The 24291-nt window shown below is 38.5% G+C and overlaps 1 protein-coding gene across 4 annotated transcripts in view; it reads left to right on the top strand.

The window, feature by feature from the left end:
- KLF12 (Kruppel like factor 12) overlaps positions 1 to 24291 on the top strand; it is a 591277-nt gene that overhangs the window by 42014 nt on the left and 524972 nt on the right. For all 4 annotated transcript variants that reach the window (XR_005376376.1, XM_038569736.1, XM_038569734.1 and 1 more), the window contains exon 3: positions 3070 to 3148. The gene's annotated coding sequence lies outside the window, so the exon portion shown is untranslated. The remainder of the gene's footprint in view (positions 1 to 3069; positions 3149 to 24291) is intronic.

Raw genomic sequence — 24291 nt, 5'->3', positions numbered from 1 at the left:
GCCACCTCATGCAGCTAAAAACACCTTGAATTCCTTCATGCTGTCAGGCAACTGCAGCAAGTTGATAACCCAAAGCCTTGCCTTCAGAGTGCACTTGATTCCAAGCGATTGCAAGAAAACAAACTCTTTCACCACTGCTTGCCCCAAGCTGTCACCTTTCTATCACTGCCACATACTGCATTTTCAGCTCCTTTAGCCCCAATTATGCCAGGAAACGAGCCCAGATTTCCTTGTTTTCCCTCAGGTCTGGTGCATATAATCTACTCCTGGAACCAAGTTCCATTCCAGTCAAGGCTCTTCATTGCTCAGAATACAAATATCTATTTGTTAATACTTGATGTTTTGTTCCTTTGTCACTTCCTCTTAAATTTTTCTTTGTTTTTGTTTTTGTTTTACATATAATGTTCCAGGAAAGCTAGCATGCTTCAACACAATCTTGTTTGACTAGTTTGGGCAAATGAAATCTCCTGTCACACTCTATTAAATGCTGAAGCCAAAGTACTTTTTATTTTGAGATTTTTAAAAAATTTTCTGCCTCCGTTTTGAACAGACCTGCCTATATATTGCAGAAATTGAGTCTACAAGCAGATAAAATTTTTGATGTGGAGATAATATTCTTCTATTTTGTATATTTTCTAATTTTGTATTTTTACCAGGAAAACACATTTCAGAGTAGGATTTTTTTTATAATGATAATTGATATTATTCTGTTAAACTCTAGGTCTGTTCTCTGCTATTTTAATGCAGATTGATCTAAACTGATTAACTTCTTTTGTATTTTAAAATTTAGTTTGCTTTGCTCCCATTACCTACTTTTTTTTTTTCAAATGTATTGACTACAAATCTTGTGCTTGCTTTTGCTCTTTAATTTGTTTTTCTTGGTGTATGTTATTAAGACCAATTGACACACATATCCCAATATTTTTATCTTTCCAAACATTCCCAATGCATTTAGAATTAGTATCTATTTTCAGTAACTTCATTATCCTTCCTAATCACAGGATATATTTCTTCACTCTTTTTCTGTTTGAAACCCAATTTTATTACTTAGTCCCTCTCCTATAATTAATTTACTCTAGTTGAATTGTTGCTATATTTCACCTGAGAAAGAGCAGCATATCTCTGGTGGTCCAAGTTATCTCTTACCAGAGCACTCAGTGTGGAACCTTGGTGTTATCGAGTTAATTTATTTACAAACACTTTGAAGATCCTAATGTATGAAGTACATCACATACAGTACTCTAGAGGGGTTGTAGGAGAAATGGTTTCCATTTTTAATATATTTATAAATTCATGAGAAAAATGCTCAGAAGTAAAACCAATTATTATTTAGAATGTCAATCAGCCCAAAATGACATTGTTTATTCATACCATGATTCAGTGAATTTTAATCAATGCCTACTATGTGCCAGTCACTGGACTGGTTCTAGGAATACAGTAAAACCATGGTACTGGGCCACATGGCCTTGGAAATATATCCTGGAAGACTGATCAAAAATAAGCAGAAATTGGGGTGCCTACGTGGCTGAGTCATTTAAGCCTCCAACCCTTGATCTCGGCTCATGTCATGATCTCAGATCTTGTGATCAAGCCCCATTTCAGGCTCCATGCTCAGCATGGACTCTGCTTGAGATTCTCTCTTTCCCTCTCCCTCTCACCCTCCCCCTGATCATGCTTCCTAAATAAATAAATAAATAAATAAATAAATAAATAAATAAATAACAAAGTTCTTTAAAAAAGAAAATGAACAGAAATTATAAGTATGAGCACAACCAAGACCAAGCATTGAATGGGGCTCAGATATCCCAGGGCTCAGAAAAGGCTTCCTTGACTTAATTATGTTTACACTAAAAAGATTAATAATGTTGGGTAGGCAAAAAGAAAGGTGTAGAAAACAAGGACTGTTGGGTATTGAGTAAAGGAATACTTAAAGTAGTGTAGGAAAGACCTTTGGAAAGAGATAATCCCTGAGAGGATATGTAATTTGATCTAGAAAAACAATATTTAAGGCACTAGCTGTGTTCTCTATAAGACATTCTGTGTGCTAAGAAGGACACGAAGGGATTGGAAATGACTGAAGAGCCCATTCCAAGTGGAAGGAACAGCTTAGCAAAGAATGGAAGGCAAAACTGTAAGGGTGGGTGGGATGGATGGCAAAGGGGATGCCAGTGAGTAACACAAAATGAAGTCACACAGAGATGAGGAAGGTATTAAAGAAGCTTTAATATCCAAGGAAGTATGTTCTAGATGATAAGTATAAAATGAGAATAAGTGAAATTAGAAGCTAGAAGGAGAATCCTTGGAGCAATGTGAGTATTATTGCCTGGATTAGGCTAGTGTGGCAGATGCTGTTGGTGGCCTGCCCAAAACCCTTTGGCATCCCCAATCCTGTTTCCATACACACCACCTGCTACCTACCACAAGCATCTGCGGCTCTCTGCCCTAGGGCCTTCCCTGGCCACAGGAGCATGCCTGGCCTATCCAGGGCACAGGCCTGACATTTGGGGGAATTAATACCTTTCACCAGGAAAGGAGAGAAATTCAGTGTGTGAATACCCCAGTTCTCCCACCCCAGCAGAGGGAGACAGCTATGGGGCATGTCCTACTCAGTCTTCTAGAGGTCCCTGGCAGGATGGGTCACCAAGTACTTCTCTTAGCTTTCTTCTCTTCTCTGTGTTACTGCCTCACTCTTGTACAAGCCATCCTGGGATCACCTCCAAATATAAGTTGCCTGTCTCACAATCTGCTTCTGGGGGAACCCAAACTGAGCAGTTGGTTACTGGTGAAATTGAAGAAGGATAAGGAGTATTTGGAGATGATGATAGAGAATTCCATAGTGTATATCCACCCTAGAAATCAGATGCCCATCCCCATTTTCTATTTCTCCTAGTAGCAACGATATATCCAAACTGTGTTTTTCATCTACTGAATGTGAGTCGTGGATCACCAATACTGACAGTGACAAAGAGACACGATCTAATTTACAAAAATCTACAAAAATATAACAGTGTATTTGCATAGTTGTGTGCCTGTTACTGATCTTGGGTTGTCTTGGTTTCCACCTCACAGAGAATGAGTACCCATGAAGCCAAGACATCTCTGCGTTAACAAGGACTCGAAAGACAATCAAGAAACACTCATTTCACAGGTAAGGCAACTGGGGCACAAGAAAGAGAAATGACGTTAGCACAGTCACCCAGTTGGTAAGTGGAGACGTGCAAATAAGATCTGGATTCTCTGTCTCTCTGTCTAGTATGTCCTACCCCACCGCTGTCTGCCAGCAGGAAGAGGAAAAAAAAAAAAACCCTTAAAAAGTCATAGGAAACTATTGTCTTATCATATCCATGGTAGAGGACTGAGACCAACTGTTTGTTGTTGTTTTGTTTTTGTTTTTTTTTTTTTTTGAGACAAACTGTTTTGAGGGCAGTTGCTCTCAATGCTAACCAAACGTTAGTTTTTAGTGGCAAAAATCATGATTCATAAAATTCTAAAAATGTTCTCTTACACGTGTAGTTTTTCTTTTTTCTGAATGGGAAGATAATAGAAGTTAATGTGTAAGAGAAGCAGTTCAGTCCCCTCAGGTAATGATAAGGTATGTATCTAAGTGACCTTAGTCATTTAATACAAACCAGACTGTTCAACTACTGCAGAGAATAGCTGTTAATTACCTATCAAAACATCACTCACCAGAATTCAGAAATGAAAGTCAAACAGGGAAAGATAGGTCCAGCTGAACACATCTGGAAAGAGGCAACAGAGGCATCCAGTGTTGCACTGGAGTTTGGAGGATATTAATGCAGTTGTTCTATGGAAACTAATTTGGGTCCATAACATCAAACATATAAGTACATCATTTGTATTATCTATAACTGAAATAACCCAAATCATTTTCCACAGCAAGCTCCCAGGCTCCCAGGTGCCAAAACTTGATTTCCATCTAATTATGACCTTCTGTCAGGTTGCATCTAACTTTCTGGGGGACTCTGTTAAAGTACTAAGTTCTCAATGGGGGTTCAGGGGGGTGAGTGGGCTTTGGATCTTGGTTATCAGTCCACACATTTTTTTGCTGCATCTGCCACATGCTGACCCTCCCTCAAGCTACTTGTGGACTGCCAGGTTTCTGTGCCGTGGTTGCATTCCTCCTGGTAGCATGGGAAAATGCTGTTTCTCCTCCTGTCACGCTGAGGAGTGTGGGGACCCTGGCAAGCTGACGTACAGGTCCACATGCCAGAATACCACTCAGGACATTTCCTCTGTTCCCGAGCCCTGCTGCTCTCTCAAGCCCTACTCAGGAAAGGTAGCTCTATGTCTCAGGTTTCCAGCCTTGTCCAGGTCCTGGGCCTCAGGCCAAAGAGTACAGGCAGCAAGGTTTCCAGGGAACAAACCAGCCTCTAAGGCTCATACTTCCCACTGCCCATATACTTCCCACAGTCTAGACATCACTATTGGGAAAACTAGCCCTGACTGATCAAAGGTCCTTCCAAACATTGCCATATATTTTGACCTTGACTTCTGAAGATTCCCAAGAGCCAAATATCTCCCTCTTTTTTCTCTCTGTTCTTTGATGCCTCATGGATTTGCTGCTTGACTAAAGAGAGTGTCACAACTGTGACAACCAAAAAAGGGAAGGTTAATCATCAATTAATATATAAAAATATGTCCCCAGGGATCCCTGGGTGGCTCAGCGGTTTGGCGCCTGCCTTTGGCCCAGGGCGCGATCCTGGAGACCCGGGATCGAATCCCACGTCGGGCTTCCGGTCCATGGAGCCTGCTTCTCCCTCTGCCTGTGTCTCTGCCTCTCTCTCTCTCTCTCTCTGTATGACTATCATAAATAAATTAAAAAAAAAATTTTTTTAAAGAATTAAAAAAAAATGTCCCCAGTGATACTTAGAAAATTTTTAATTCTTACTCTGCCTTTTCATGTGTAATATAAGAGTTAAAGTGTGATTAAAATTGATACCGGTGAGGGTCCTGGTGGCTCCATCAGTTAAGCGTCCGTCCCTTGATTTCAGCTCAGGTCATAGTCTCAGAGTCAGGAGATCAAGCCCCATGTTAGGCTCTGTGCTCAGTGGGGAGTCTGCCTCTCTCCCTCTCCCTCTGCCCCCTTGTGCACACTCTCTTTCTCACACTCTCAAATAAATAAATAAATAAATCATTTTTTAAAAATGAGACTGGTGAATGACAGTGAGTCTCCCTATAAATCGTAGGCCATTTCCAGATGACATGGCAATAGTTCACAAAAATCTTAGAGAGAAACCCAATTCAGAATCTTCTACAAAATAAAAGGAAATCTCACTGCTGATAAGCCCACCCCACCGTCATCACCAATGAGAAGTCTTAGCTCAATCTTACCCATTCACAGTAGGCTGAAAGCCTCGTGATCTCACCCACAGTAATTTACTCACTGGGTTGATCATCCCCAGCTAAGGATTTCATTACAGTTGATTTACAACACTAACCTTTACTACAATCCCACCCAGATCCATACTGGTACTCAACTGCTCATCTTCACAACAAAGGTGAGAAGGGCAACTTCCAGCCTCTTGATTTGTAATGCACAGGCCCCAGGCCCCAAAGCAAGGAGGGACAGGACTGGAACTGGAGTTCGGGTATCTTTATTCAGGTCACGTGCTGGGGGGGTTTTCATTCGTTTTTCTTCTTGTTTCTACTCACTGGTCCATGCTGATCCCAGCGTTAGCCAGAGACTTGAACAAATTACAACTTAAACTTGAAACCGTTCATTTCTAACTTAAGAGAACTAGGTGTCATCTCAATAGATGATGGCATTAGAGTAGAACCTAAGAAAACCTAACAAAAGTGTTATTTGAAATTTATGGAAATACATTTTTCTCCTCAATATGCAGTAGCAGTCACTGGATAAAGTTAGTTTTCCTGTGTATATACCAGGCTTATTTAGCAAGAAAGCATTTCTTAGAAAATAATTTCTAGACTAGAGACACAATTTTAATTAAGTCGAACCCATTCAATATAATAGAAGCTACAGATAACTGCTTTGTGGATATCCTTTTCAGGTCAAAAATAATTTGGTAAAACACCTTCCTGAAATTATATCCATTTTGGGTCTCACTACATCATGCAATTGAAAGCTAAATGAAATTCTGATTAGTAGCCTGCTGCTAAATGATACAACATAAAAGGCTAAATGCCATATAATTGATAAGCAACAAAAAACTCAACTAGTCTGTATACCCTAAGCAAATGAGCATACTTCAAAAACAATGATGTGATATCTCATTATCAATCTCAAAATTACATTCTGGCACATTCAGTGTGCTGAGTAAAGAGGGTTTTTTTTGTGTGTTTTTTTTTTTTTTTCTTTGTTCCCAAAGACCATCCCTTACCAAGTTGGAGAAAGGGTTTGTTCTCTTATTAACCAGTATTTATTGAGCACCTACCTGGGACCAGTTACCATGCTAAGCATTATGGGTCCTTAAAGGATAATAAAAATGATTACTTCCTCCTAGTAATTTACTAAATATTTCTCAAAGAAGAAGTGTGAAGAAATGATTATTTCCAAATATAAGTTCTAGACAGTAGAAAATACATCTTGATAGAAGTGAAAGCAGGCAACTCTTGCAGGCACCAGTCTTTTCTCCTGACCTTCTTCCCTTGGCATCCTCTGTCTGACAAGCACAGTGCCTACCATTCTGAGGGGAGACACTATTTCCCATTGAGCTCCCCAATTATAGCCATCTTATCTTTTCTTTAATTACTCAGAGCATAAATGAAGTAAATCCTAAATATTCAAATGTGGTTTATTAGCAACCAAGGGATAACAAAAGAGAAATAAATACACACTCACATATACACTCATGTGCACACACCAATCATGGCACATGATCATATGGCTTAGGATGTATATATATTTATCTTGGGGAGTTGCCTTACTGCTGAGCTCTCCTGTCACTCCATCTGCAAGAGACCAACTTTAAAATTTGCCAGCATGGAAGCATGCTCAAAGACGTCCACATTCAGCCAACAATAGAATGATCATAACTGTGGACTTGATGTCAGATAGATACGAGTTCAAATCCCAGTTTTGTCACATGTCTGTATAGATGTAAACCAGGAGATATCTATTATCCTTTGGAAAATAACGTTTTGAAAAAAATAATAATGCCTTCCTCACTGGGTTGTTTTCAGAATCAAATAACAAGCACTTGGCACACTGCAGAGTATAAGTGCACAATAAATGGTAATTAATATTACTATCATTATAATAATAATTATTCAAAAGCCATAAAAGATAGCAAGACCCTGCTATCTTAATTTTCATTTTCTGTCACAAGACCTGCCTCTGGAAAGTCCACTGTCTTCCAAAAAGACTTTGCTCACACTTAGCAATGGTCCTACTAACAGACGTGAACAGGATCATTTACTCAGTAAAATACCCTAAACATACAATCCTAGGTGTCATATACATATACTGAGTAGAGATCATTTTGTTACAAATGTATAGAAGAGGGTTAAACAATAAATATAAAAGATAGTTCAAGGCTTGACAATAATGAGCAAACAGAAAGTATAGATCAGATTTGAGAGAGAGAGAAAGTTGTTGGTAAATGTTATACTTCTGAAAAAGGCTCTTTGGTCAGGTAAGTTTTAGAAACCTTGATTTTAAAAAGGAAAAAAAAAATTATTACTGCAAGACTTCCAGAATCTGCAATAAGCTAACAAGCAGTATATAGCTTAAATAGCAAATATATAATTTATAGTATTTCCCTAATTCATGTATGCTGAACTTTCACAAACATGTTACTGTTTTTTAATAATGGTAGAGATAGTTCAAGAACTGGTGTTTTATGGAACATTGAGAAATACTGGTGAATTTAAAAAAGCATTATTATTCTAGAAGACCGATAGCTCCATGGGCTCTAACAAGCTGTCAAGTTTTAATGGGAAAGAGATTTAATCTCTTTGAAGAATGGATAGGATAAACCATTCAAGGTAGGAATTAACAGGAAAAAAACCCCAAACATGTAGCTACTTAAAGATATTTTTTGCATATTCATTTATTTATATACCCTTCCATTTTTATTTATTCATAATTTTAATTTCTACAAAGGATTTGAGGTGGCTCCCAGATGTATGTTTATACCATACCACCATTTAGCTACCACTTCAAAATAGTCCTTTATATTCTGTGATGCATTGTGATTCACAAAGTCTCCATATGCAGAGTTCATGAAATATAACGTGCTTTAAAATGATGGAGATAGGAGGAGCAGTCTTGTCAGTAATCCTGATTCTCAGCCTTCATAGAGATTCCTGTACTTTTAACAAGTAACTCAGCTGACTCCATGCAAGTAATGTAAGAGTCCATTTTTTAAATGTTGCTTTAGATTAATGTTATTTAGAAAAGAGAGCTAATCACAAACTTTCATTTCTCATCACATTCTAAAAACAGTATTTCTTTAGATAGAGAGGTGATGACAGATAGATAATAGATACATAGATGGATGGATAGATGATAGGTGAGTGGATAGGTAGAAAGGTGGTAGATAGATAGAGATTCCAAGAGTATTACAAGAATAAATTATGAATAGAAATAATCTGGACTAGGGATTTCTAATCCTATGCTAAAATAATCTGTCCTAACAAGGAGATGACTCAAACTTCGAACTTACTTATTTCAGAGTCAGAAATTAAGGAAGAAGGGGAAGAAGGGAAGGAAGAAAAGGAGGAAAGCAGAGGGAAGGGAAAGTGGGAAGAAAAAAAGGGAATAGAGCTGGTAGTTATAGTTAAATATTCCTGATTTCATTAAGATGGTTTAAAAGAAAGAATTTACTGGGGTACCTAGGTGGCGCAGTCATTTGGGCATCCAACTCTTGGTTTCTGCTCAGGTAGTGATCTCAGGGTCTTGAGATCAAGCCCTCCCACCCTTGGCTTCATGCCTATCACAGAGTCTGCTTGAGATTCTCTCTCCCTCTGCCCCTCCTTCTCTTTGCACGCACACATGTGTGCATGCTCTCTCTCTCAAATAAATAAATAACTAAACAAACAAATAAATAAAAATAAAACAGCTTGGGCTGAAGGATTGACAATGTTTCTGTGATAGGCCCTGCAGAAGTGAGCAACAGCTCAAGTTCTCATATCTAAGGACAGGTGAAGTCCACTGACTCCGCTGGCAGCCCCATCTAAGGAATCCTTTGGAAGGGGAGCCTAGCAACAAGAATCATTCAAGAGTAAAGAAGGTTTGGGTTAATAATTATAAGCCTCTGGAAAAATCACATCTGTAATTCTATTTTTCAATATGATTTCTAGCAACTAAAGGATTAACAAAGGGGAAATGAATGCACACGAAACAGGGCACAAAGTGGTATGGTTGGCACAGTCCTTGGGGGGGTGGGGTGCCTACTAAATGACCCTGAACAACAGTTGTCAGTTCTAGCCTATCCCAGCCCCATCCCCACCTCCCCTAAGGACTACCTGCTATCTGTGTCCTCAGCCACACCCATCTGGGCACCACTGACTGACTCAGCCTAGCAGAATTAGAAGCTTTGCCCCTGCCCACTTGCAAGTGGGGTCTGGAAACTGTCCATAGTCGTCTTAAGTCATTGAACCTGGAGGTCAACAGAACCTTCTGTGCCAGGAGGAATATTACATTTCAGGTTCCCTAACTAACCCTCACTGGCAGGGCCAGCCCTGACTGACTGACCCTTCAGATCAAGCTTGCAGTGCTTGTTTTCTCTTGAGAGTATCTTCCTCAAGGTATGGGGATTAGGAACATGACTTTGAACACCAGCCAGCCAACTCAAGAGTGAGGCCTTTCCAACCTGGCAGGGGAGAGTGGGAAGATGGGGAAAGATGGAAGAATTTGAATCCATTGGAGGAAGCAGGAAGAGGGAAGCAGTGCATTGGAAACTTAGGTAAGCACACTGCATTTTCAGCCAGAAGCTCAGTCACAGTGAGGATCTGAACAGTAAAAACTCACACTACAAAAAGCAAAAATTAGACCATCAAGGATGAAGATTGCAAGGAAGGCCTCACTTTAGTGAGCACTTAGCTACCTGGGTAATTGATCCAGACACATCAGGCACCAGGCTCAGGTCCATGGTGAGGACACTTTCGTTAAACTTGCACCAAGGATGGGCTCAGATCAGAAAGCAAGGTGTGGCTGTTTCCAGGGGATGGAGTTCCTGGGTATTTTTTTAGAAGAACTGGGTGAGACTGAGATTGACTTTCCTCTGTGATGTTGAAACAGCAACACTTTTCATTAATTATTCTTTGAATGTTGACATGTTTTCTTTACCACTTTTGGCACTTCTATCTTCTCACTGTTTTTTCAGTGTGGTGACTAATGCACACAATGGTTAGAAGGGAAAAAAATTAACTACACAATGCTGGGTTCGTTTTTACTGCAGTCTTGATTTTTTTTTTTTTTTTAATGTTTGATGGAATAAGACCATCAGTCACTGGCATGTCAGACATAATGAGTGCCTGGCAGAGCTTAGAACCCAATGCCCACAGTTCTTGTTCCCAGAAAAGGAGGTGAGCTCCCTAGCAAAGAAGCTGTTCTTGCCCCACCCCTTCCCTAACACATCCTTCAGCACTTCCTTTGGCATGTCTTATGGTCCTACCCTTCTCAGTGTCCCATACCCCTCTCCTTCCGGGTCTCTCTCCCCCCTAAATCTTACAGGGTACCTTTTTTTCACCCCTTCTTCCTTTCACTTGCTGATTCTTGTCTGCATCCCTTCTGCTCATGACCTCACAGACATCTCTGGGCACGATTTCAAGATCTCTCTGAAATAATTTGACATATCTGTCATCAAAATTTCTTACTACTTAAAGCACAAAGAAAACAGATCTACTCCTTCTTCTAAGCACAGAGTTGTGTGTGTGTGTGTGTGTGTGTGTAGAACTGCATCTCCCTCATTCCCTGACAGGCTAATTGCACCCTGAATTAGTCAGACATTCTCTCTCAGCACATGACTTCTACCATATATGCATCCATTGATATATTTTTTTAATTGAGATAGAATTGACATATAACACTGTATTCATTTCAGGTGTACAATTTAATGTTTCAATGTTTGTATATATTGTGAAATGATCATGTCTCATTAACTTCTATCACTATACATGGTTACGATTTTTTTCTCTTTTTGTGTTGAGAACTTAGAAGATTAGCGTCGTAGCAATTTTCAAATATACGTTACAATATTCTTAACTGCAGTCACTATGCTATACATTACATCCCTGGGACTTGTTTATTTTATATCTGGAAGTTTGATGCATCCATCTATTTATTGGATTCATATTCACTGGGTCCTAACTATCTTTTGCTTAGGCTCATCATAATGACCCTCACCCTTCTCTCCAAACATACCTCAGAACCTTCACCCTATGCCTTTAATAGGTGTCAAATGTGTCACATTTCTGAGCCCCCGATCAAGTGTCTCTGGCAAGGCTTATTGCAGTTATAGAGCTTAGAGACCACTGAGTGACCTGATTACCAAAGAGAGCACTTGAAATGACAGCATAGGGCAGCACAACCACACTTCAACCCTCCGCCAGCCTCAGGGAGCCTCTCCATGGTACAATTAAGCACAGTTAACTTCCAGAAATTGTCTACTGACTCCATCTACTTAATCAGGGAATGACTGAAGAAACTCATCCTTATGATATTCACATACAGAAAAATTCTCTAAGGAAATCATCAAGCATTTTCCAGTTAAGAACCCCTCAAAAGACTAGCAGACAACATTTTTTTAAAAGTATTTCCTATGTATTTATATATAAAAAACAAAAAACTATAAAGCCTACTCATCAGAACTTTCAGGTTCCACATGTTTACCTCAAATACAATTATGGTTGATGGAAACCAAATTTAATGAGTAAGAAGCCTGTTGTTTTTCCAACTCTCACCTGTGAGAGTTGGAAGTCTCCCAACCTGAGAGTTCAAGTCCTCCCCTACCCCACCCCACCTCCACTCACCCCAAGCCCCATCCAAACTCTCCCACCCCCCAGCCCAAGCTGTTTGGGGACATCCCTGAGAAGCCTTGTGATCCAGACACACCTATTATTTCCATTGGGGCCTGGCTCTACTCCTCTTTTCCACATGCATTTATCAAAGAGGGAGAGAGAGAGAGAGAGAGTGTGTGTGTGTGTGTGTGAGAGAGAGAGAGAGAGAAAGAGAAAGAGAAAGCAAGACAGAGAGAGAGACATGGGGCAGAGAGGAGATGCTTCTGCTTTCAAAGCACTTACTGTATAGTAGAAACATAAGAATGGACGTTTACTTAATTATCAAATATTTGCTATTTGCCGTGCTAGGTTATTTACATCCATCCTATCACTCAATCTTTGTAGCTTTCTCAATAAAATATGTATTATTGTTATTCCCACTTTAGAAATAAAAAATTTAAAATAGGGACAGAGAGAGACTAAATAACTTGCATAATCACATACCAAGTGTCAGAGAGTGATTTTGTCTTGAACACATGTTTAGATTTTCTCAAACCCATTTTCCCACCATCATTTCCCATCTTCCTACTTCATCCTCTGGTGCCCCTACACCAGCAATCCTTCAGCCTCCTTGAAACTGACAGTTCATTGATGCCACTCTTGTTTTCCCTCCTTCCCCAGCTTAAAATCCACAGTCAATCATCATAAACACTCACTGGCATGCACCTCCAGGTCCTTTCTGGTTGGCTCCCTTTGCATGCTCACTTGGTAAAAGTCCAACCCTGATTAAACCCAATGCTGCATTTCTTCTGTGTCTGCTCCCTCCCAGCTGCTCAAGGCTGGAGAGAAGCACACAGGCAAGAGGACTGGTCCCTGATGAGACATAAACTTTAGGCCACCCTTAATGGTGGGCACTTTTATGATTGTTGCAACACGCAACAAAGGGCTGGCTAGAACACAAAACAGAATGGAGTAAGTTCCCAAGTGCTTCCCAAGATGAAGCCTACTCATCCATAGATTGGGGATCACTGGTTGAAATTGTATTAATTGAGGAAAGCTATTTCTCCTACTTTCCTTAAGCTCTCTTTGCTCTTCCCAGGAACATGTGAAATTTACTTTCAGAAACAATGTCCCCACCTGAATTAACAAAAAGAGAAACTCACATGGCTCTTAAAGAAGTATGAACAGTCTGTCTGCTGACCAATAGGGTTGCATACAGATGTCATGAGAGGAAGACTGGCTGGCTGACTCCAAAGATCCTCACAGCCACAGCATTTTCACCTTCAACCTCTCAGGCTCAAAAACCTCATGTTTTCGGGCCACTAAGAGCCAATACAAGCTTTCAGTGTAAAGTCACAGTAACCAAACTGGCAAACCGATATATAAAACCAGAACTGAACTACAAACAGGCCTATTACAAAGTCTCCAATATTGGAATTGGTATAAGCCCTCTTCCTCCCCTGTACAGGAAGCCAAATCATAAGGATAAGTTTGACTGGTGAGCTTGTAACAGAGGAGAAGTTATCTTAATTGAGTATATAATGGCATTAGTCTACGGTCCCCTAGGTCATCCAGTGCCACAATACTAATAATAGCTTTGCCAATGGGACTGGAAGCCTGATCCTTGGTTGGCCCCGAGCTCCCCTCCTTGGCACAGTCCTTGGATGAACACTTATCAATATTGGTCCTTGGCATCCTTCTCCCATAGTAATGAAAATACCTTTCTTCGATAACATCAATTCAGTCAATCTGGGTACTGTTATATTCCATAGTTTAAGAGAATTTGACATAACTCTGGTTTTTTATTCAGTGATTTCACAAGTAAATTCTCAGAGTTCAGTGAATATGACATATTTACAAATTCTTGGGGAATCCCTTTTTGCAGTTTCCACAAGACATCCATGGGGAATTCCAGAATAAATAGGAGGAAAGTACCACCTAAATTCTATTTTGGGAGATAAGAAAAAGCAGGTGGATGCTTACAGAATTTTTTCTCCCTTCTCTGCCTAAGTACAGGGCTATACGTCTTGATACGTGCCAGAAAATTGATTATGGAGGAAAATTCAACTAATGGTAGCAAAGATCCCCCCAGATTTCCCCTGTGTCTCTGATATTTTTTTCAAAGAGTTATCATTACAGCAAAATGCTGCTGTTTAATCCACGTCATCCCTGTGCGCCAGAAAATCTGTAAAATCTGCAACCACAAGGAAACTGTATTATACCGTCTCGTCAATTCTAAACAATCTAAACTGCCTTCATCATCAAGAGCATTTGTGATATCCATTTTACCACGGTATAATAAGCAAGATATCAAAGATATTGTTTTCTTTGCTTTGTCTTTTCTGCACTCTCAATTTAGGTTCTTTGAAATCTGGTCAAAAGAATGTAGCTTACTGCCTCCAAACTCATTATTAGTACAATAAGATAATATTCACAGAATGCAGTAAGTATAGACGGAATTCAAACTACTGATGGCTATATTAAGATCATATTTTTCATCTGAAAGAGTCTTTTTTTTAAATTAATTACAGAATACCAGTTAATTCCTCGGAGCATTTAGATTTTTTACCATAAGTAATTAACTCCTCTGACCTTCCCTCATCTTTTTAACACTGTGAACCACCATCGTTAGCATCATGTCAGATGTGTTTTCTCATACTTGCCACACAGAGATGCAAATCTCAGCAATGACGCTCTGACATCTAGATGTAGATGTGCACAACTCTGCGGAGCCCCCCTCTCATTGGAGGCTTCCTGCACACAGACTCCGAGTTCTGATACAAATGCCACCAAGGTGATCTTCACCATCTGTCCAGCATTTCTGGGGATGCATCGCGGGCACATGTTGGAAGGGGAACAAGTTGATGTTTCCCTCGCACTGGTCTGTGCTATTTTTTCCACCCACCAAGCCAGTAAGCTGTACAAATCTCTGGCAAGCAGCCACTTTCAATTTTCTCAGAAGCCGAGAGAGTGGTTCCCCTATATTTCAAAAAGGCAAAGACTGCCTTATCAACCTAATCATTACTTAGAGAATGATAGCAAAGAATCAAGCCCATTACTTTTTACGCCTAAAGAATCAGCCTGGGCTGCATTCTAAATGTTTCAACTCCTCTTTTCCAGAGGACAAAAAAGTAGTGTAGAAAATGGGCTCTCCTCCAGGGGAACCACCCACCTTCTGACACTCTGAGTACAAGAATGTGCTATTTCTACTCCATCCTGGAACTCCCAAGTGGAATGCGACCAAACCCTAGCACCAGGTGGCCCTCCTTGAAAAGTACACAGTTGTCATCCGTTTAAAGCAGGATGTATCCACTTTTAACAGAGGCAGATCTGAAAATGTTGACTATTTCTTTTGATATCTGTGACTGGGGTTCTAGGGCTGATGTTCAAGTGTGGGTTTTGGAGAAGGCGGGCTGGATGTGGTATGGCAGCAGGAGGACTGGGACACTGACACGGAACAGGATTTGAGAATGAGAACTCTTAAGAGCAAGGAAAGAAATTCCAAAGGGAAGTGAACGAGTACCAAAAATAACCCTTCTATGTAGAAGAAGTGTCCAGGGGAAAGTTACTGAAAATTCCCTTTGCAATGGAGCTGAGGTAGTTGGTTTACTTTTCCATTAATACTTTAATATACAGTTGCTATGATTTTTTTAAAAATTCCTCATTAGTCTCATATTTTAATTTGATTTGCTGAATGTTGCCAACTCCTATTTCCAAAAGATCATTTGTAATTCATTTCTTTAAAAACTATATTAAGTGACTGCTCTTTGTGAAACACTTTGCTATATGCCATGGTAGACGCAAGATTAATAAAACATCACAAGTTTTATTGATAAGACAAGATCATTAAAATGTGGCAAGCATTCAGCCACATTCTGAATGCTTGGCCATTCAGTCAAGAATGAGAAAATAAGACAAGGTTCTTAGGGCAGTCATTTGCTATTTTTAAGCCTTGACTTCTTAATTTATCAAGTGAGAAAATATATCAGGAGGTCTCTCAGTTAGTATACAATGTTAACATTCCTTCATAGGTCTTGCTTCCTTTTCCCTCACTACCTCTTCTTTAAGGACCTCCTTTTTTTTCTCTCTCTCTCTCTTCATTGCAACACTTTCTTCTTCTAACTCCTTATTTCTTCCCAAGGCAATTTCATCTATTCCCATTGCTTTAATTTCCACTTACAGACTTATGATTTCCGAATATAAACGGATAGGTAATAGAGATGGAGGGTCGGGGTGGGAGGGAGAGAGAGGCAGGCAAACTTATCCCCCGGTCTTCAAACCTAATATCCAGCTTTCTGCTGAGTATCTCCACTTATATGTCCCCAATTCCATTCAAACTTCCATGTGCAAAATTGAAAATCTTCTGTTTTTGTACTCATCTTATTCCTTTTCTAAGTTTAGAACAGTTAACTGCAAATTTGTTGTTGCCACCGCCTTCCTCAAATTCAGCAATGGTTAGTCACCCCCAGGTGTGCTTTTCAATCTGGAATACACATTCCCTGGGAGTCCTGGCAACATGCCAGGAGAATTGAAAACCCCAGCAGAATATCTTCTTGGAAATTCAATTTTATTTGATGGCAAGAAGTTTAAATTTTTATTTTAGTATCAAAACTAATAGGCAGGGGCACCTGGGTGACTCAGTGGTTGAGCATCTGCCTTTGGCTCAGGCTGTGAACCCAGGATACTGGGATAGAGTCCCGCATCAGGCTCCCTACAGGGAGCCTACTTCTCCCCCTGCTATGTCTCTGCCTCTCTCTCTCTCTCTGTCTCAAATAAATAAATACATAAATAAATAAATAAATAAATAAATAAATAAATAAATAAATAAATAAAATCTTAAAAATAACAGCAATAGCAACAACAAAAATAATAGGCAAATACACAGTAGAATGCAAAAATATGAAAGGAGACTTCAAATAAATTTTTTACTTGTGCTGGTCCTTCTCGAGGCATTGTACTCAAAATCCATGGGGGTGGGGCATGCAAAATATTTTCCTTTCCTCTTTGGAATACTTTGGAACAAACAAAATAGAATGCAAAAGAGAACCAAGACTTCTTATATAGCACTGACAATTCTCTGTCATCTGGTCTACATCAATTGACCAGATGCCTCATCTTCTTCCTCTCCCACAGGGGCTCCAAACCATAGCAAGTTACCTTTATCTCCACATACTGTGTTGTTTCATCCTCAAAGGACAGAGTTAAACAAGGATATGGAATATGGAGAACAATGAGTAATTTGTGATGGTGTGAGTTTAGGGGACCTGGTTGGGAGTAGAAAGAAAGGAGTTTGGGGAAAGATTGGAAAGAATTATTGGGGCCAGCTTATGAAGAACATTGTCTCCCACCTTAAGTCTTAATCTTGTAGGCCAATGGGGAGTCCTCAAATGTTTTAAGTAGAGGAATGACAGGATCATCTGTCTTGTAGAAATAAAAGTGCTAAGCTGCATTACAATAACTCTGCTGGTAACGTGGTGGGTCAAAACCTGAAGTGGAGACTCCGGGCAGTGGTCCAGGTGAAAGATGAAATTTTTAACAGTCACTGAAGAGATCACCCATGGAAATGTGACACTCTTCACCCCAAGGGTTTGAGGTTAAAAACGAAAAATTCAACCACAGCAGGAACTGTGATAATGATTCATTTGGTAAACATCCTGTAGTAGATGTTTTAGATAGCCATATTAGTGAAAGCACATCCAGTTTTTCTGACTTCAACATATGTAAATTAAAAACAATGAGACATTGTTTCAAGGCAGTTGGCTTACCAGTTTCAAGCCTCCTTGGCGTTGCATGTTTATTCTGTTTCCATTGATTAGAATGCCTGTATCACCTCAGATTCTATTCTGATGATGGAAACACAACCCAGGCCAAAAAATATCTCCTTAAAGAATGCTTTGTCACTGTCACCTCACAGCAGGTGCATCAGGAGGCTTCATGTCTGTGTGCCCATAAATTCTCTCTACACGTGGCCCTGATGGTCTTACCTCACTATAATATAATTATGTTTCTGCGCATGGCATCTCCTACTTTAGACTGTGAGCTTCTTTTTTTATTATTTTAATAAATGAGACTGTGAGCTTCTTAAGAGTGAGGTCACGGGATCCCTGGGTGGCGCAGCGGTTTGGCGCCTGCCTTTGGCCCAGGGCGCGATCCTGGAAACCCGGGATCGAATCCCATATCAGGCTCCCGATGCATGGAGCCTGCTTCTCCCTCTGCCTGTGTCTCTGCCTCTCTCTGTCTCTCTCTGTGACTATCATAAGTAAATAAATAAAAAAATTAAAAAAAAAAAAAAAGAGTGAGGTCACACTTCTTTCCTTTTGTATCACCAGCATCTTGCCCAATGCCTGGCACATATTAGACATCAAGAGGTTATTGGATAAGTACATTAAAGAATTAAAATTCATAAAGAAACCAGCCTCGCTACTTTGTTACACTTCATATATATACATCTATGTCAAAGAAAATGCAAAGACATGTAAACATTTCAAGATAAATGCCTATACTACAAGACTAAATAAATATACTTTCCATAAAATCTGTGGAACAGGTACAGATTTCCTATAAGATGCAATGTCTTTAACAAACATTTTATATTTGATGGAAAATTAAATGATAATCATGCAAATTGTAATTTAAAATTTTTTAATTTAATTATCTGAGAATATTCTGAGAAGAGGGCAATAGAGTGCTTAATATTCCTTCTTTAGAGATTTGATAGCTGAGAATCAAAGTGGATATGTGAATATCCAAATTTCACTTCTGACCCTCTATTAAGATGTTTACATATATGCTAGTAGGAAATTTTAAGTTAAAACAAAATGTCAAGATAATGATATTTAAGGGAATGAAGATAAGTTTATCTGATTTTTTTTCCCTCTACTTTCATGGATGTGTCTTACCTGCTCTAAAGGCGAGAAATATTCCCACAAAAAGGATGATTTTTGTAATTATAAAAAAAGTATATATAAAGAGAAATGTTATTAATAGATGAGGATCTTACCACATTTCTCTGTACTACCTATATATATATACATATAGATTTATATGTATATACTATATATGCTTTATTTATATAATATATAAAAATGCTTTTGCATATACAAATGCTTTATATATATATGTGTATATATATGTGTATATATATATACATATATATAATATATATATATATTAAAATCTCAAGAGAGAGAGAGATCCATTATAACAGATGTGTGTATTTTAGTCAAAGATATTTCCCAGGGCAGCCCCGGTGGCACAGCGGTTTAATGCTACCTGCCGCCCAGGGCGTGATCCTGGAGACCCAGGATTGAGTCCCACGTCGGGCTCTCTGCATGGAGCCTGCTTCTCCCTCTGCCTGTGTCTCTGCCTCTCTCTCTGTGTGTCTCTATGAATAAATAAATAAATAATCTTAAAAAAAAAAAGCTATTTTCCAGCCAATTTCCTCTTTTATCTCTGCACTGTCCTTTGTAATTGGGGCAACTGAGATATTCCCTCATTTCAAGTCATAAATCTAAGTCATAACTACTAAAGTTTTTAAGTGAAAATAGGGGAATTTAGAAAAGAAATTATAACCTTTATTTAATACTTGCTATTTAGAATAACTGAGATAAACTCTTTACATGTGTTATCTCATTTAATATAAACAGTGTTTTCTGGTTTTCCTTTTTAGCACCTATAGCAAATAGCTGCATACACTTTGTAACATGAATTTAATATCTTGCTGACTCATAGCAAAACATGAAGAATGAAAGGTCAATTTTTGCTTTAATTGACAGGACAAAAATATCCTGTATGGCCATCAAAATTCTGAAATGCATATGCCTTTATGAGTTTAGTTAATACTTATAGTAAATTGAGGATGAAATGGTCACTGAATCCATCTTGGTTTCCTGTGTCTGGACTATATTATGTCACATTTTATTTTATTTTATTTTTTTTAATTTTTTTAATTTACTTATGATAGTCACACAGAGAGAGAGAGGCAGAGACACAGGCAGAGGGAGAAGCAGGCTCCATGCACCGGGAGCCCGACATGGGATTTGATCCCAGGTCTCCAGGATCGCGCCCTGGGCCAAAGGCAGGCGCCAAACCGCTGCGCCACCCAGGGATCCCTTATGTCACATTTTAAACAATATGTAAACTTTTTTTTAAACAATGTGTAAAAATGCTTTTGTTTATGTGGGTCCAGTTTGCAGAGGTTAGAAAGCATTAAATCTAGACATCACACTCTTCTTAGAATGTAAGGTAAATTTCTCAAAAATGGTTATTAAGCCTCGTTTGGATTGGAAGAATTATTTAGGGATCTGGGAGCTTGAATGAATATGAAGACATAATGTGAACAAGACAGTTTCTTCTCAGTCTAGTTCAAGCAGTAGTACAAACATGCATGAAGGAATAAACTGACAAGATCAAGTAGCAAAAATTGAGACTGCCAAGTAGATGCATTACAGAATCAGTTACAAAGAATCATGAAAGTCTACTTCACCATAATTATCAATTTGGAAAAGAAAAGCTGTCCAGAAATGTATTTCAATATCAGCTTAATCTTCTGTATACTTTGGGATAGTAGAGTTTTATTTTTGCTATTGTCACTGTTGGTTTTTTTGCTGTTTAATAACCCATTCTCTAGGAAGCATGTAATGAAATCAGCTTTGACTGCCTCCTCCTTCCCATACTGCTCCACAACCTCTTCCAATGTTAGCACTGGTCTAAAGGAAGATGAGTATTTACAAGGTAGAGAAAATTAGTTTATGTTACTCCCAGATCTTGTTATACTATGAATTCATCTAGTGAACACAGCTTCTTGAATTTTAACTTCAATATTTTATATTATCAATTCAGACAAAAAATTAAATTTCTTTTGAATATCAGATTTTAACAAGTTAGATGTTTTCTGCCAATTTTTCTCCAGAGTATACAAACCTAATTTAATAATGAAAATAATAATAAAATCAGATTCCTAGACAGAAAACCACTTTCATTTACAGATTTAAAATTTTGGTTGAGATTATTTATAAGCATATAATAGTGATTCCTGTTGCCCAGGTTCCATATTGAATGATGTGTACTCTGATAGTGATATGCAGAAAATAGTCTGCCAGGATTCTCCTGGGCCGAGCTTCCATGTCTTAGAGTTTCCTGTAATGTCAAATTTTGGACTTCACAGGAGATAGTCCCAAAGATAATATATATTGTAAAACCACACTTTCGGGTAGACAAGCCTGGAGATCTCCAAATGTGTATGTGAAATATGGCATAACAGAAAGAGCACAGTATTTGGAGGAAGAAGGAGGAGTTCAAGCCCAAACTCCCAATCTCACTGTCATTGTGATTTTGGGCTAATCCCTTAACTTCTCTGGGTTTCAATTTACACATCTACCCTACCTCTTAGATGATAGGCTTTTTATCAAATATAATGATGTGAAGTTATGAACAAAATAAATTACAGATATTCAAGGGGTTAAGAGAGGATGTGGCAAATGATTGGCATATTTCTTTAATTTTTCTTTTAGTTTTTAATCACTCAGCAAAATATTTCTTGAGAGTCTGCTAAGTTCCAATGAAAAGCACTAGATATTCACAGATAAAGTGATATGATCCTTGCCCTGAAGGAGTAAAAAAGTGACATAATCTGACTTTGGTCTATAAGGGTCAATCTGGCCACTGTGCTGAGAACGCATGATACGGATTTAGAGGTTGAAGTAGACAACTGGTTTATAGACCACTTCATATAATGATGGTGTCTTGGATGAGGGTTGTGTCCGTAGAAAGGGATGAAAATTCAATTAAGATGAGGACTGGTAACTGAGTCTGGAACTTATGGCAGGAGGCAAGGGGAGTAAGAGAAAGTTACATAAAATAATATAAAACTTTCATAGAACATATTGTAAAGATTGTGAGGAAGGTCCACAGGAGAACGAAGAGTAAGCAAGAGAGCACCAGGTTTGAAGAGGCTTGCTTTTGGGGCTATGGATAAAGGCCGGACGGGTATAAATACACAGAATGTCCATGAGATTAGATCGATAGAATTGTCTCAGAATAGAACTGATTCCAGTTATGTAGGGGAGAGAGTCTTCTGTCTTCATTTTAAATGCAAAACCAGCTGCTATCCGTTCGGCCCAGGGGACTAAGATAAACACAGTGGAATTGAAGAGGTCTGAGCTGGAGTAAAAGAATCCTCACTCTTGGCTAGAGTTTTTGCCAGGTAGGTGAGAAGGAGGTAGAGTATGTACAATTACACCTCTTACTGGTTGAGAACCTACTCTATTTCTGCCACATTTAATCTTCACAACAAAAACCTAAGAGATAGATGCTATCATCCCATTCTGAAGATGAGGAAAGTATGGCACAGAGGAATCAAAGAACATACTCATCTACCCTCTTCACACAATCAGAAGTGACAGAACTTGGACTCAACTCTCCCTCCCTTTCTCTAATGCTTTTCAGGGTCATGGAGACTCATCTCTTTTCAAAACATGAAAAGTTGCGATGACTTGGAAACACATCAGGAAGAGCAGGGAGACAAGACTAAAATAGTCTGTATAAGAAACAGAACTCAATTGGGGTCAGTGGGGGTTCCCAGCCCTCCAGTGGCATCCTTGTACCTGCCCTGGGGTTCAGCCATTGGTTGTTAGTGGCTCCCAGGCTGCTCTCAGGGACCTATGAGAAAATTGCAAAGTAACAGTTAACTGTTTAAGTTGGGAATCCAAAAGAAGTTATTGTTTTTAGATGACTTTCTAAGTCTTAGTAAGAGTGAATAATTTTCTTTAATTAAGACTATCATCACAGGCTCTTACCTCTTCCAAATTCTCACCCTTTCAAGTCTGACAGAAATAAAAAAAAAAAATGCTGTTGCCATGCATCACCTTCACCAGTACTTCTCTACTTTTACAAGCAGCTGTGCACACCATGGGGCTCAGAAAACATAGAATTATTGCCAAGCACAGATTGGACCTGTGAACCCTGAATATTCAAAACCATGAATAATAAATCCAGACTCAAAGGACTTTTTTTTTTTTGGCTATGATTTCATTCTTTGAGAACGTATTCTTCAGACTGCTTAGGGACATGTTGCTTATTATATATTTTACCTTTGTTCAAAGCTTTTCTTCCTGAAGGCTATCCCCCTTACAATTTTACACAAGGATAATGTAACTTTGATGATAAGCTCCAAGAATCAAGATGCTAGAAATATGGCAGTTTTATTTTTCCTCAACACATACCTCCATCCCAACTAGCAGCTCTGAAAGGTCTTATTTGTTCCCTTGTTTGTTTTACTTTTTAAGATGCTCTGCATTATTACACTTTTAGCATGAAATTCCCAGAACATAAAGATCTACAGTATTTAACTTCAAATGGCTTCCCATATTGAGGATTCTTAATATCTGATGATTGAGATTCAAATGGTATTAAAGCTATTCATTAATTGCAGAGCCCCAGTTTTGGTTTTCTTCATTTTTCTGTTTGGCCAATTTACTGTGAAAATCAGTAAAGCAAAAAAATATATATAATATTTACATTGAAAAAATTAACTATGAGTACAAATAAACTAAAACACAAGTAGACTTGGATGTTAATTATCAAGTGTCCGGATTTGGGAGGATGGTTTTGATTTCCAATATTCTGTGCCATTGTTCCTATTTTGGTCAAATCAGACTGTTGAAATATACATTCTAGTTTTGAATTCAGATGATAGAGATATTGTAGTATAAGTAAAAAGAGATGTAGAGTTGGAATCAGACAAGTTAAATTCTCAGTTAGGCTTTGCTGCTCATTTCTGTGTGACCTTGGAAAGGGGACTTAACATTTCTAAGCTTAATATATCCTTATCTATGAAGTGATACATTTGTCTAGATGACCTCTAAAATCTCATGCTATTCTAAAATCTTATCTATATGTAATATTTCATTGAAAATACTACACAGATACTATTTCAAAGATTAAAGAAATTATTAATAACCCATTATTTTAGAACATAACATGTCCAGCATTTACTGGTTTGCTTTTCCAAAATATATGATTTTCATTCTGGTCCAATTTGTGACTCTTTTTCAAGTTAGGTCTTGAATTGTTTCTGCTATGTAATATAGTTTCAGAATTTTCAACATACAGTGCACAAAGTATGATGAAATGCTCTACAACAAAATGTATAAAAGAAATATAATATTCCTCAGATGTGGATAGTTATGAATCTCATCCAAGTAGACAGGTAAATAAACTTAGGGAGAAGAAAACTGACATTTAAAATTGGTAGAGATACAAGCATTTTTGCAGCAATAACATCTTATACTTCCACAGCAATCTGTCTCCTTTTCTTTCTTCCAAACACATGAAAAAAGGCATTTCAAGTTACTGATTAACTTCAAC

Source organism: Canis lupus, chromosome 22 (assembly GCF_011100685.1).
Source record: "Canis lupus familiaris isolate Mischka breed German Shepherd chromosome 22, alternate assembly UU_Cfam_GSD_1.0, whole genome shotgun sequence".
Classification (NCBI taxonomy): Eukaryota; Metazoa; Chordata; class Mammalia; order Carnivora; family Canidae; genus Canis; species Canis lupus.
Note: the sequence above shows the minus strand (reverse complement) of the source record. Positions and strands in the feature narration are given on the sequence as shown.